Raw genomic sequence first — 12,675 nt, 5'->3', positions numbered from 1 at the left:
CGTCATTGTCCTCTTCAGCAGATGAGTGACTTAGGCCGGGGAGCGTGAATGACGTGACCAAGACGATAAGGGACGCCCAGGCCTGGGGCTGAGCCTTCCGGATTCTGAACCAGATTTTCCCAACCCTGATCATAAACCCACCACCCAGAGGCACACACCCACCTCCCATCTGACGGGGGAAACTAGAGAGCCACCAGCTCACCAGAGAAGAGGGCGGGCGGGCCCAGCATTTTGTATTCTGTGAAAACCCTGCTCCTGCAAGAAGGGGGTCCCGGGAACTAAGGGTTCCCTGGGCAAATAAATCAGCCCTGGGCGATCCTCAAGCAGCCCATTGCCCAGAGAGGTAAACTGAGGCTCAGGGAGGGTAGGCAATTGCCCGAGGGACAAAGACAGGGTTTGAACCCCAGCTACTGGGCTTCTAGGCCAGGGGTCTTTTTTTTTCTTTAAAATGTTTTTATTGGTTTCAGAGAGGAAGGGAGAGGGAGAGAGAGAGATAGAAACATCAATGATGAGAATCTTTGATTGGCTGCCTCCTGCACGACCCCCTCTTACCCCCCACTGGGGATTGAGCCCACAGCCCAGGCATGTGCCCTTGACAGGAATTGAATCTGGGACCCTTCAGTCCACAGGCCGACACTCCATCCACTGAGCCAAACCAGCCAGGGCTAGGCCAGTGCTCTTAACCATGTTGCTGAAGAAGCTGTTAGGGACTCAAAGCCAGCCTGGCTCTTGCCACCTGGCCCCACTTTTTGTGACTTGCTCATTCATGGCCTTCCCCACCCCACCCAGGAACCTCTGGCCTTGGCCACCGTCAGCTGAGTCTCCACCTGATGCTGGAGACGCAGCCAGCCACTGGTGGGAGGCGGCGACGAGGGCCTGGAGTGGTGGCCTGAGGCTCTGGAGGTGGCCCTGGTTCTGCCTTCCCTGTTTGTGCGCCCAGCCCCAGCGCTCACCCGTGGGCTCTGAGCCTCCCTGTGCCATGGCCGGGAGGCGACCAAGCACACGGGCAGCTTTCCACGAGGGCCAGACGAGCTGGCGGGGCAGCAGCCGGCCAGGCCACACATGGGAAAAGCTCAGTAAAGAATGACTTCAGTTCAGTGGGGCCTCCCGGGCCCACATTCCCACATCCAGCTCACCCAGGGGACATGCGACGAGTCAGGAGGCGTGTCTTGTCACCAGTGGGTGAGGAAGGGGAAGGGGTGCTTTCCCGTTGCTGCCACAGCAAATTGCCATGAGGGACGAGGTCTAAAAGCCCAGCCTGGAGGCCAGAGGTCCCGCCACCCGGGGAAGTGGGCGCTGGAGGGTCTGCAGCACCTGTTCCTCCGGAGGCTGCGGCCTTGCCCGGCGCCCAGAGCTGCCCCTCCCTCAGCTGGCCCTCCCCCTCCACTTTCCCATCCCCCTCCCTCTTTCTCTCCCCCCTGCTCGCCTCTTATAAGGACCCTCACTGTTTGGGTCCCTCCCCCCACGACAATCCATGGTGACACCCCACTTCGGGCGCTGAATCACATCTGCAAAGTCTATTCCTCCGTCTAAGGTGCAGTCCACGCAGCTGCTGGGATTCGCGGGGTGGGGGTGGGGGGCATGCATTACCCAGCCCCCATCACAGACAGTCACCCCCACATCCAGCAGTGCCCAGGTTGAGAGGCCACAGGAGATGACGCCGTCCTATGAACACCAGGGGGTAAAGGAAGGCCGGGGCCCCACCTCGCAGCCAGTGTGACCTGGGGAAGCCCATCAGCTCTGAGCCTCGGCTCCTCCTCTGTGAAATGGGTACAAGTAAGGACAGTGCTCGCCAGGCCAGGGGTTCAACGGGAGGGCCAAGAGGTCCCGCACCGTGATTCTCCGCCCTTGGGACATCCAGACCCACCCAGACCACCCCAGCACAGTCTCTGGGGGGGGGGGGGGGGGGGGGGGCCTGGGCAGGGGCATTTGTAAATGGACCATCGCATGGTCGTGACCCCAGCAGCCCCCCACCCAGCACCACCATCTGGCTGATCTCTGTAGTAGGAAGGCTTTTGGGGAAGAGGAGCCTCACCAAGTCCCAGCCGGCATCTTCCCGCCCAGCCACCAGCTGAACGAGCTCCCAGCCTTTCACAGCCTTGGGCCGAGCGCCCTCTGCTGGCCGTAGGCTGCGGCACCGGCAGAGCTTGTGAACTTCCAGGGTCCCCGCCAAAAAGAGCCAGATTCACGACATTTCTCCCGTGGTTTTGGGTGGAGCACAGCACCCAAAGCCTGTCCACAGACCTCAGGTTGAGTTCCTGCACTGCCCTCCCAGGGGGCCGCCTTTCCCGCTGATACCAGCTGATACCAGCACCCCAACATCAAAAATGCAATGCTGGGCAAGGGCGAATTTTCTTCCCTGGCGGAGAACACCAGTTTATGAAGAAAGGGGCTCTCACCCTATTTTACAGGCAGAAAATACGGAGGCACAGAGAGGTTAAGCTACTCGCCCAAGGTCACACAGCCAGGATTAAACCCAGAGGTCAAAGTGGGTGGGAACGCCAAAACCGGTTTGGCTCAGTGGATAGAGCGTCGGCCTGCGGACTGAGAGGTCCCAGGTTCGATTCCGGTCAAGGGCATGTACCTGGGTTGCAGGCATATCCCCAGTAGGAGATGTGCAGGAGGCAGTGCCTGGGGCAGAGGTAAATAGACCTCCTGACAAGGTGACCCCTTCCCACCACCACACACACATGGCACCATGGCCGCTGCCAGGCCCTCTTCCAGCCCAGCCCCGAGGGCAGCCAGGCCTGGGCCCCATCAGGGCTCAGCCACTTACCAGATGCAAGCACTTTGCCATGCACCCAACCCCTGTGTGTCCATCCATTATGGGCAGTCAGGACCCCCAACTCCAAGTCTGGGTGGGTCAGGGGCCACTTCCAGGCAGACCCTGGGGGACCCAGCGCCACGGTGCTTGTCTCCTAATGCGGATTAGTTGGCACCCCTTCCCCTCATGGTGCTGAGGGCTTTAAAGTTTGTCTCCTCCAGGGAAGCAGAAACAGAAGCAAACACTGGAAAACGCACTTCGCTCCTATAAATCCAATCTGAGTGCTGAGCCCGCCCGAGTCAACCCTGGCCACACCTGGTGTGTGCACAGCCGCTCAGATTATGTTGTAAAAAAAAAAAATCCACCAACGCAGCAGGACGGCCACACCGAGAGGTGCTCGGGGAGCCTGGCAGGTCACAGAACTCTGTCCGATTCTCTTTTTGGGTTAAAAGATAGGGGGGCTGAGTGGGGGTAGAAATCAAGAAGGAAGGCTTGCTCAGGAAAATTCTGGGGGGCCAGTTTCCTTCAGCTCTCTCTGGGCCTTTTCTCTGACCTGCAGGGCACATATATTACTTGGGTGGCTACAAACACCTACAGAAGCAGGGGTGACCTTCAGGGACAGGCCTCCTGTGCCCTGGACACTGTGGGCCCTGAACTGGGCCGCAGCCATAGCTTTGACCACCAGGTGGCGCCCCTGGTCTTCTTTTGCAGACAGCCCAAGCTTGGCGTTGCCTGGGCAGTGGGACAGGGGGTCAGTTCTCTGCCTCCACGTCAAGCTCAACTCGCTGGGGTTCTTTCCAAAACTGGACGTTTGGGCTCTAAGACCTCCCCTACTCCTTTCCTACTCCATTTCCGTGGACCCCAACTTGGCAGCTCCTGTGAGAGCAGGGGAGACCGCCCTGCACATCCACCCCCTCCACCCAGAGGTGTGCTCATCTTCAGGGTCTCACTTCCAATGTCCCCCCCTCACCCAGGCGCTCTGTGCCACCCCTCCTCGCCATCTCCTCCTGGGCACCCAGGGACTCGGCCATCATTCTACTTCCTTGTTCTTGCAATTCCAGCCCCTTCCCGATGACACTCAGCACAGCCCGCAGGGATCTGTCTGCGGTTTCTGCACTGCCCCTCACTGCAAGCACGAGGTAAGGAAGAAATGTACATTTCATGAATGAACGAATGGACAAGTGAACTCGCTCCTGCAGGTGACTGCCGCCCAGCTGGGGCTGGAAACCTGGACAGTTAGCCTGTCATTCAGGACCTTTTAAATTTTGGCCCCACCCACCTGTCTCCACTGCCTCCCTGGCTCCCCAGACCTATTACTCCCGTTCATCCTCCGCCCGGCAGCGCTGCCTTCCAGCCTCGGCCTTGGCTGGGCAGTGCCCTCGCTCCACCTGGGTGCTCCTATTCCACCACGAAGCTTCCTGGCCCTCCCCGGAGTCAGCATCTGTCTTCCTGTCCTATAAGCTCCACCCACACGTTGTCGGCCCCTCAGGGTCCGGTCCGAGGAGCCTGCTGTGCTCCCAGGGTCAGCACCACCCTGGGGGTCGGCAGCACCCCATGTGAGCGCCATCGAATGCCAACTCCAGGGCCCCCAGCCAGGGTGCTGCCTTGCAGGGCAGGTGTGGCCCAGGAATCAGCATCCACCAGCTGCCTCCCAGGCTGAGCTGCTCCTTCGGGGGCACAGAACCGGGAAGGAGCCGTGCCCAACCTGGGCCCTTCGCCGACCAGGGCTGCGCCGTTCATCGCGGCCTCGTCCACCTGGCCCAGCACAGGGGCTCTGCCCCAGGATGCCTCAGCAGCTCAAACCCTCTCCCAGGCTGTGCAACTGTGGGCACGTTGATACCCTCTGTGCCTGGTTTCTGGGCAGAAGTGAGGAACTTAACTCAGGGCCCTCTCCTCACACTAGACTGAGGGCTCCTGAAGGCAGGGCAGTGCCCGCCCCTCCATTCCCTCCTTGGGGCCTAATTCATCGTCCCTCCCTCCTGTCCCTGTGCACGTCCAAGGTGCTTCTGTCTCCTCTCCCCACTGTGGTCCCCCACGAAGCCATCATAGCAGGGCTGCATCTCAGATGCCCTGGGGCCCCAGGAAGTTCGGGGTACCCTATGAACCCCTTTGTCTCCTCACCCACTTCCCTTTGGTCCCAGCTGCCAAGCGCCCCCACACGGAGTCAGGCACATGGACTTGAACCCTCTGACGGCCGCGGACTTTGGGCAGGGACCTCACTCAGACTGGGGCGCTGCCAAAGGCCCAGGTCTCTGTCCAGGTGCTGACGTGTGGCGGCCCTGTTCCCCGGGAGGCACCGGTTAAGCATTGATTTTCCTTGCTGATTCTGGCTTCGGGCAGGGGACATCTAAGGCACCTGCCAGGCACTGGGGGGTTCCTGCCTGGGTGGGGAAGGCGCCCTCTCACCTCCTGGCCCCTTGCCCTCTCCTGGGCTGACCAAACCTCCGCTCTGCCTTCAGCCGGGACTTCAACCCCAGCCCCGCTGCCTGTGCACCCCACTGTGACCCACCCTGGCCCCCCGGCCCCTCCAGCCTGCCTCCCCTGTGCTCTGAGGTGGCCCTGCCTCCTGCGGAGTCAGAACCAGGCCTTCTGGGTCCTGACCCTTCCCAGTGTCCCAGGAACAGGAAGGCCCCAGCTGGGGGGCTCGGGTATCCCCAACCCCTGCTCATCGGGTCCTCCCAGCACCCAGGAAGATCTCTCCTGACCATGCTCACCCGTTAGTGCCCACACACCAGCCCTGCCCCCCTTCCAAAGCCACCCCCTGGCCAGCGCCATTCTTCTCCAGACATGGCAGCAGCAGCCCCTCCTGCCCACGCTGTCCCTTCTCCACTCAGCATCCAGGGGACTTGGAAATGCAATGCCAGTCCTGCCACACTCCCCTGCTGCAACCTTCCATGGCTCCCCATTGCCCCTGAACTTGGCTTTCGGGCCTGCCGGCCCGGCTCTCCATCCCCCCATCTTGTCTCCCTGCCCCCGTCCCAGCTCTGCACCAGACATGGCCGCTGCATTTGGGACTGGGCACCCCTCAGCCCTGCCCTGGCCTCTGAGCCCCTGCATATGCTGTTCCCTCTCATGGACGCCCTTCCCGCTGGCTGCAGGCCTCGGCTCGGGTGTCCCTCTTCCAGGCAGGGGGCTCGCACTGCTCTCCCCCCGAGGGCCCACCGCCCCAGGCACCGCCTCCGGGCTGTGTGTGGCTCTGGAATTGGCCTTTAGCTGCCCAGTGGTTTCTGTTGGAGACAGCTGAGTTGGGCCAACGTGAACCTGGGGTGACAGAGGCTGTGGGGGTCCCCGGGACAGACCAGATGGGGTGGTTCCAACTCGCCGCCAGGCCCTCGTGGGGACACACTCCACCTGCTGCTGGGGCCCCTCCCCTCCAGCTGGTGCTAGTGGGTCTCGGTCCTGTGCTGGGGGCAGCCCTCAGGGGGTGCATGTCCCCCAAGTCCCCACCCTGCACTGTGTCTTGGAGAATTGGCCTGAGATCCTTAAGGACCGCCCATCGCTGTCACCACCCCAGGCCTGTCCCACACTTTGCTCCGCGGTGGCTGAGGGGCAGCTCAGCTGTGTGCTGCCCCCACGGAGCCTCAGGGCCCGCACCCTGGGCGGAGAGGCTGACAGGCTTCCCCAGCCGCTGGGGCCGGCGGGAGGCAGGCAGGTGCGAGCGCTCAGGGCCTGGCGTGTAGTAAACGCTCAATAGACATGAGCACTTTGTAACTGTCTGCCCAGCTCACTTCCGTCCCCCACTCCCGTGGGCACCGTGGCTCGCACTGCCGGGCGCAGATGCTCCATGAACCAGCAGCCGCGCCCAGCCCATGAGGAGACCCCTCCTTCTAGGTGGTCGGGGATCCCTGGGGCCCCCTAGCTTCACCGCATTGGTCCCTGTTTCTTGTCTAATCTTGTCTCATCCCACCCCCCATCTTGGCTCTAGAAGCACCAGGAAGTGGTGTGGCCCAGCCCCTGAGCTCACACCGGTCCCAGGGACCCTAACCTCCAGGTCACAAAGCACTGGCTGGACTGATCATGGCTGGCTTCGTGCTGGATGGCACCCTCCAGTGGCCGGGAGAAGCCATGCAGGCGGCGTTGGCCCACAGGCAGTGATGAATCCACCTGCTCAGGCCAGCGCTCCTGCTGGGGCCTTCCCAGAGCTCGGAGGCCCTGGTTTGGGGGCAGCCCCACCCGTCTGGCCGGCCCCCGCTGCTCACGGTTTTGGTCAAGAGCAAGGTCTGCAAAGTGCGGTCTGAGCAGGGAGGGGCCGTGAAGGAGACCTGGACAGACCCCCTCACACCTGCCAGAACAGCAACCCCCGAAGCTGGGTGGCACCCCGGGTGGAAGGACTGTTTGGGGCTCAGTCTTTCTCAAAGGCACTAGGATGCACGCTGCTCTGGCTGCTTCTTGGCCGGTTTGGAAGCGGAGGCATCTCTGGGGAGGGCGCTGCTGGCGCACAGGTGGGGGCCGAGGGGGCCAGGAGTCGGGAGGCAGCTCCCAGCTCGGACCCACCTGGACCGAGCTCAGAGCTGCAGCTCTGGTCCCAGAGCCACGCCCACATCGGAACGCAGCCCTGAGTGCGGGCGGTGCAGGGTCAGGCACGGCCTATTGTGTGCCAGGCAGCTGCCCTGCCTCCTCCCAGCAGCCTCCGGGGCAGGGCACGACGGCGGACAACCATGCTTCAAAGTCACAGATGTGATCCTGGAGCACAGCTGTCGGCTTCCCCTGAGCACTGGCCGCTTTGCGGTTAGCATATCAGGACCAAGATCCTCCCACCGGGGCCTGCCCTCCCTGCTGGGCTGGGCCATTGCTTGGAAAGGGCTCCTCTGAGCAGAGCCGCCAGCCGGAGCCCCTGCCCCCTCACAGGCCACGGGCTGCGCTGGAGCGTGAGGGCCATCAGCACTGCCATGACTCCCGCCTCCCTGCGGCCTGAGGCGGCACCGGTTGGCTTTGTCCTCCCTCTGAGGCAGCAGGTCCCAGAGTCTTGCTTTTGAGAGATCAAGTTGGTCGCAAGGTGGCAGCCCCATTAGATGTGTCCCCGCCACTCGTCGTCATGTGGACCCCAATTCTACCCCTGCTTCACCCCCAGTGTCCACTCGGGACTTGTACCCACTCGCTGATTTAAGCCAAAGTCCAGACCCAGGGGTCATCTTTGGTTCTTCTTGGCCTCACTGCCAGCATCCTATCCATCCGGGGCTGTCATTTGGCCTGAATCTGATACCTTCTTTCCACCCCCACAGCCCCCGTCCCTCCCCCGGAGCCGACGGAGACACATCCTGCAGCCCCCCATCTACCCTTGCCAGCAGCCAGAGGGAACCGCTGGTCTCCATGGCTCTCAAGGGGGGAGGGGGGGTTCTGGGCCCCACCCTGGGTCTCAGATTCAGCAGGTCCAATGGGGTCTCAGACTCAGCTGTGTACCAAGGCCAGGAGCTGCTGTGAGGGACCACGTGGGGGAACTCTGGCCCACACCCAGCCCTGTGCTGCCGTCGAACCAGACATAGCCAGGGCAGGGCATTAGCACAGACCGGAACCAGACTGCCACTTCCTGCGTGTCCTTCATCTGATGACTTCACTTCTCTGGCCTTCAGTTCGGTTTTCTTCTCTGCAAACTGGGAGCAAGGATGGGTGCCCTTTCGGTGCTGAGAAGACGGAAGGAGCTAATGCTGTGTTGCAGGTTGGGTTCTCCCAGGGGCAGACCAGAGGCAAGGGTGTGAGAGAGCCAGGCAGCTCATGCCCCCCCCGCCCCCCACCACCACCACCACGGCCTCGGTCCCGCTCCCCATCTGCAGCCACCACACTCAACCACTCTCGAGCCCTCTCACTCCCAGCCAAGCTCGCCTACTCCATAACCTCCCATTTCCCTGTTTACTGGTTCAAGGTCTGTCCTCCCAACTAGTCTGTTTCCCCGGAGGATTCCAGAAGCTGTGGTGTTATCATCTGGCCCCCAGCCTCTAGGAGCTGGAGTGACACTCATTGAGTGAGTGAATGAATGAGTGAACTTGACTGACTGTTGAGAAGCAGCAATGCCATCTAAGGAGCCGGGTCCCTGAGCCTGAAGCCCGCCCAGGCCTGTGTTCTCCTTCCGACACGCAGCGCTCCCCCTCTCTCCTGGGGCCACTGACACCGCCGGGCCTGGAGCTGGAGGGTGGACCTTAGCAGTGTGGGGCGAGCTCCTTCTAGCTGAAGGACCCCTTGAAACCCGTTAATCTGGGAACCACCTGCACAGAATGAATATCATCTGCTTATTCCTCCACCCTGGGGACTCCCCGAGGCCAGAGCAGTGGTCAGCAGTCAGTGTGGTGCCCAGAACAGAGAAACCAGGGTGAGACCAGAAGCCACCAGAGCCCAGGTCCCTTCTACCTTGTTGCCCCTCGTCCTCAACACAGAGCTTCTACTTCATAGTCCAAAGTGGCTGCTGGTGCTCCAGCCATCACGCCCCCATTCCAGGCGTGAGAAGGGAACTAGGGATAAGGAAGAGGTTGCTCTCTCCCTGTAATGCCACACAAAGGACTCCCACTGACATCTCACTGGCCAGCGCTTGGTCCACATCCATGTGCCCAGCAGCTAAGAAGTGGGGGCCTCCTTGCTGGAGAATAAGAAAAGAACGGGCGGTGTGGTCAGCTGGAAGCTCTGTCTCTGCTTAGTTCCTCTACTGTGCGCCGTGCGCCGGCGACACTGCAGGGACAAGATGGAGGAAGCCCCCTGAGTCACCGTGGGTGACTGCTCGGTGAGGGGGAGACAGACCAGACAAGACAAGAACGGGACAGCACACACACAAGCGTGGTGCCCACTGGGCGGGGCCTGGAGGGAGCACACAGTGAAGGAAGGAGCCATGGAGAGGGTTAAACCTCCCCGACCAGGGGACCGGGCCTTTCTGAGGAGGTGACATTTGGACCGAGGCCTGAGGAACCAGGGGAGCCACTGCAAGAACCAGGAAACGCCGTGCCCTCCCCAGCTCGGCCTCGGCTGGCACCGTGCCCTGCGCCAGTCCCTGTCCCCTCTGAGCCCACTTTCTCACCAATCAGATCCGTTGCCACTCACTGTCTCGGTGGGTTGGAGTGGGGGGGGGGGTCTTGCTCACAGAACGGGGTCTCCACGAGGAAACTGAGGCTCAGAAAGGCTGAGAACCTTGTTCCACACCAGTGACTCTCAACGGCGGGGAGATTTTGCCCCCACCCCAGGGCACAGGTGTCAATGTCTGGAGACATTTCTGGTTGTCACAGCTGGGGAGGGGGCTGCTGCTGACGGCACCTGGTGGGTGGAAGCCAGGGATGCTGCCAGAACATCCGACAACACCCAGACAGCCCCCCACCAGAGCATCAGCCAGCCCCCCACCAGAGCATCAGCCAGCCCCCCCACCAGAGCATCAGCCAGCCCCCCCACCAGAGCATCAGCCAGCCCCCCCACCAGAGCATCAGCCAGCCCCAAAGGTCAGCACTGCCACGGCCGAGAACCCTGCCCTGTGCCCCATGCAGCCCGAAGGCTCGGGGGCCTGGGCTCCCCGCGGTCACCCGCCCCAAAGCCCACCCTTCAGCTCCTCCAAGGGCTCCCAGAGTCCCCGGCCCAGGCCCCTCCCGTGGACCCTGAAGGTGCGGGGTAGATGCCTGCTCTCATCGCAGACGCCCACAGTGACTCAGACATTCAGCAAAGTTTTAGGACAACAAAACTTCATGCTTCCGAAGTGCCGGCACGTAGCTGCCGCCCCCCACACCAAATCCATTACAAGTTTACAGTACAGCTATTATTTTTACAGCTTTGCTTAGGAATGGCTTGCAAGCTCTAATTTGCTAAATTGATGTGTATATTGACTAAATAAATATTCGGCATGAAGCCCAAGTCCCCCTCCACACTTATTAATCCTCAGGAAATGGAAACACAAGACACGAAATGAGCTTTTGCGCGGGGCTGCAGGCAGGAATACATTACGCTGTTTTCCAGGCGTTTGGGGACTCGGCGCTGCAGCACAGGCCGCCCAATCGCCAGCCTCCCACTTTTCCATGACGCGCTCGGCTCCCGCAGCCGTGCCTGGGTTGCTAAGGCTCTTCCTCGGGCTTTGGAATCTGGGACAAGGAACTTTTAACTCAACAGGGGGCACCGGGGGCAGCTGCCTTTTGGGGAGTTGATTTGAGGGGTTGATGGATGGCACCAATATCTGTAAAAGGAAATTAGGCCCCTGGCAGACCAGCTGACAGATACTGGGCACAGTTCCCCTCTCCCAGGACCAGGCCTGTGAGTCCTCTCAGAGCTGCGGACAGGGGCCAGGATTAGGGGACTGCGTCCTCTGTCCACACCCCCCAGGAGAGAATGGGGTGCAGTGGGTGCAGTTCCTGTGGACAGGGGTCGCTTTGGGCTTCCCCACCCTGGGGGCTCAGACTTCAGGGAGGTTGATGAAACTTGGGGCCCAGCCTTGTACCAGGATGGGGAGACCCAGGGGTGGGGGGTGTCTCGTGCATTGACTTCTAAAGGCTCCCAACCCCATGGGACACGTGCCCGTGGTGCTGGCTGGCGCCCGTGAAGCCACAGAGGTGAGGAGAGAACTCACCTGTGAGAGGGGGAGTGGGGGAACAACCTTCCCAAAAGGAGGGCCCCACTGGGAGGCTGTGGACCCCAAAAGGGAGGAGTCCCTGGGCCTCCCTCTGCCTGAGGCCAGCACAGTGCTCCCTTACCAGGCGAGACGCCAGACCGCTCAGGGCTCCCCCCAGGAAAGGCTGATCCCACAGGCAGAGACCGGGGGGGCTGTGGGCGGTCAGTGACCTCCTGGCCTGTGAGAGGAGGTTCCCGGTGGGACCACCAGCGGTGACCGCACCCAGCACCTAACCCAAGCAAGCAAGCTCCCTGCTGCGAAGGCAGTGGTGACTCCTCCGGGGACACATCTGCTGACGGGTGGGACTGGAGGGGGGAGGGCAGAGGGGCCTCCTGCAGCCTTTGCATCCTCAGGGTCTCCCTTGGGTGAGCCCGTGGGGCCCCAGGAGGGGACAGCTACAGAGGACAGGGGTGAAGGAAGAGGAAACAGCCATCTCCAGGGAGTGGGGGGCTCATCTCTACCCGCCTCCAGGCAGGAGCAGAAGCCAGTGCAAATGCCCTGGGGTGGGGTCTGACCCACAGTAGGCGGGAGCCTGGTCAGCAGGTGGGACCATGACAGAGGTGTCTGGGGTGGGGTCACACAGGCCTGAGGCCGCACGCGGGGGGACCTGCGCTGTCTCCTTGTGCAGTGGGCACCCACATATCCGAACCTGTTCCACCGGGTATTTACCCAGGAGACAGGCCAGAAGTCGGTCCAGGGTCACAGCAGCCTCCTCCCCGTCGGGCAGGACTGGACCCGACCCGGCAGCTGTGGGCACCCCACTTTCTACCTGAGACCTGCATGCGTCACTGCATGTCACTCATGCCCCCACAAAGACTGTCTATAAGCTGGGGTCTTCAGGGGCCTGGGTCCACACCCTCCTCTCCTCTCTCTTTGCAGCTGCCCAAGTTTTCCAGGCAAAAGCAGAAGTTCTGTGCAAGTGGAAAAAGCCAGCTTCCGGGGGCTGGGGCTCCTGAGGCCACGGCGCCTGCTTCCTGCGTCCAATCCATCTTGTTATTGCCAGAGCCGGAGAATTGCTCCCGAGGCGGAATCTTGAATATTCATCTGATTTACGGCCGGCTGCCGACAGCTTTATGAATCCACCCACCAATACCTGCAGCCGGTCATCAATCTTCCCCGGAGATTGTGCTTCTGCCAGTAACTCATGAATTAAAGAGGCCTCGCCCCCGCGCCTGCCCTCCCCCCGCCTGTCCTCCCCGCGCGGCGCGTCGTGACGAGGCGGACCTGACCGGCAGTCAAAACGCCGCTGCCGCCGCCGCCGCCGGAGCCCAGGCGACCTTGAATGACTCACAGGCTGTCTGCAGAGAGGAAGGGGAGCTCAGCTCTGCCCCTGCCCCGCGCTCAG

This window comes from Myotis myotis, unplaced genomic scaffold (genome assembly GCF_014108235.1).
Source record: "Myotis myotis isolate mMyoMyo1 unplaced genomic scaffold, mMyoMyo1.p scaffold_m19_p_9, whole genome shotgun sequence".
Lineage (NCBI taxonomy): Eukaryota > Metazoa > Chordata > Mammalia > Chiroptera > Vespertilionidae > Myotis > Myotis myotis.
Note: the sequence above shows the minus strand (reverse complement) of the source record.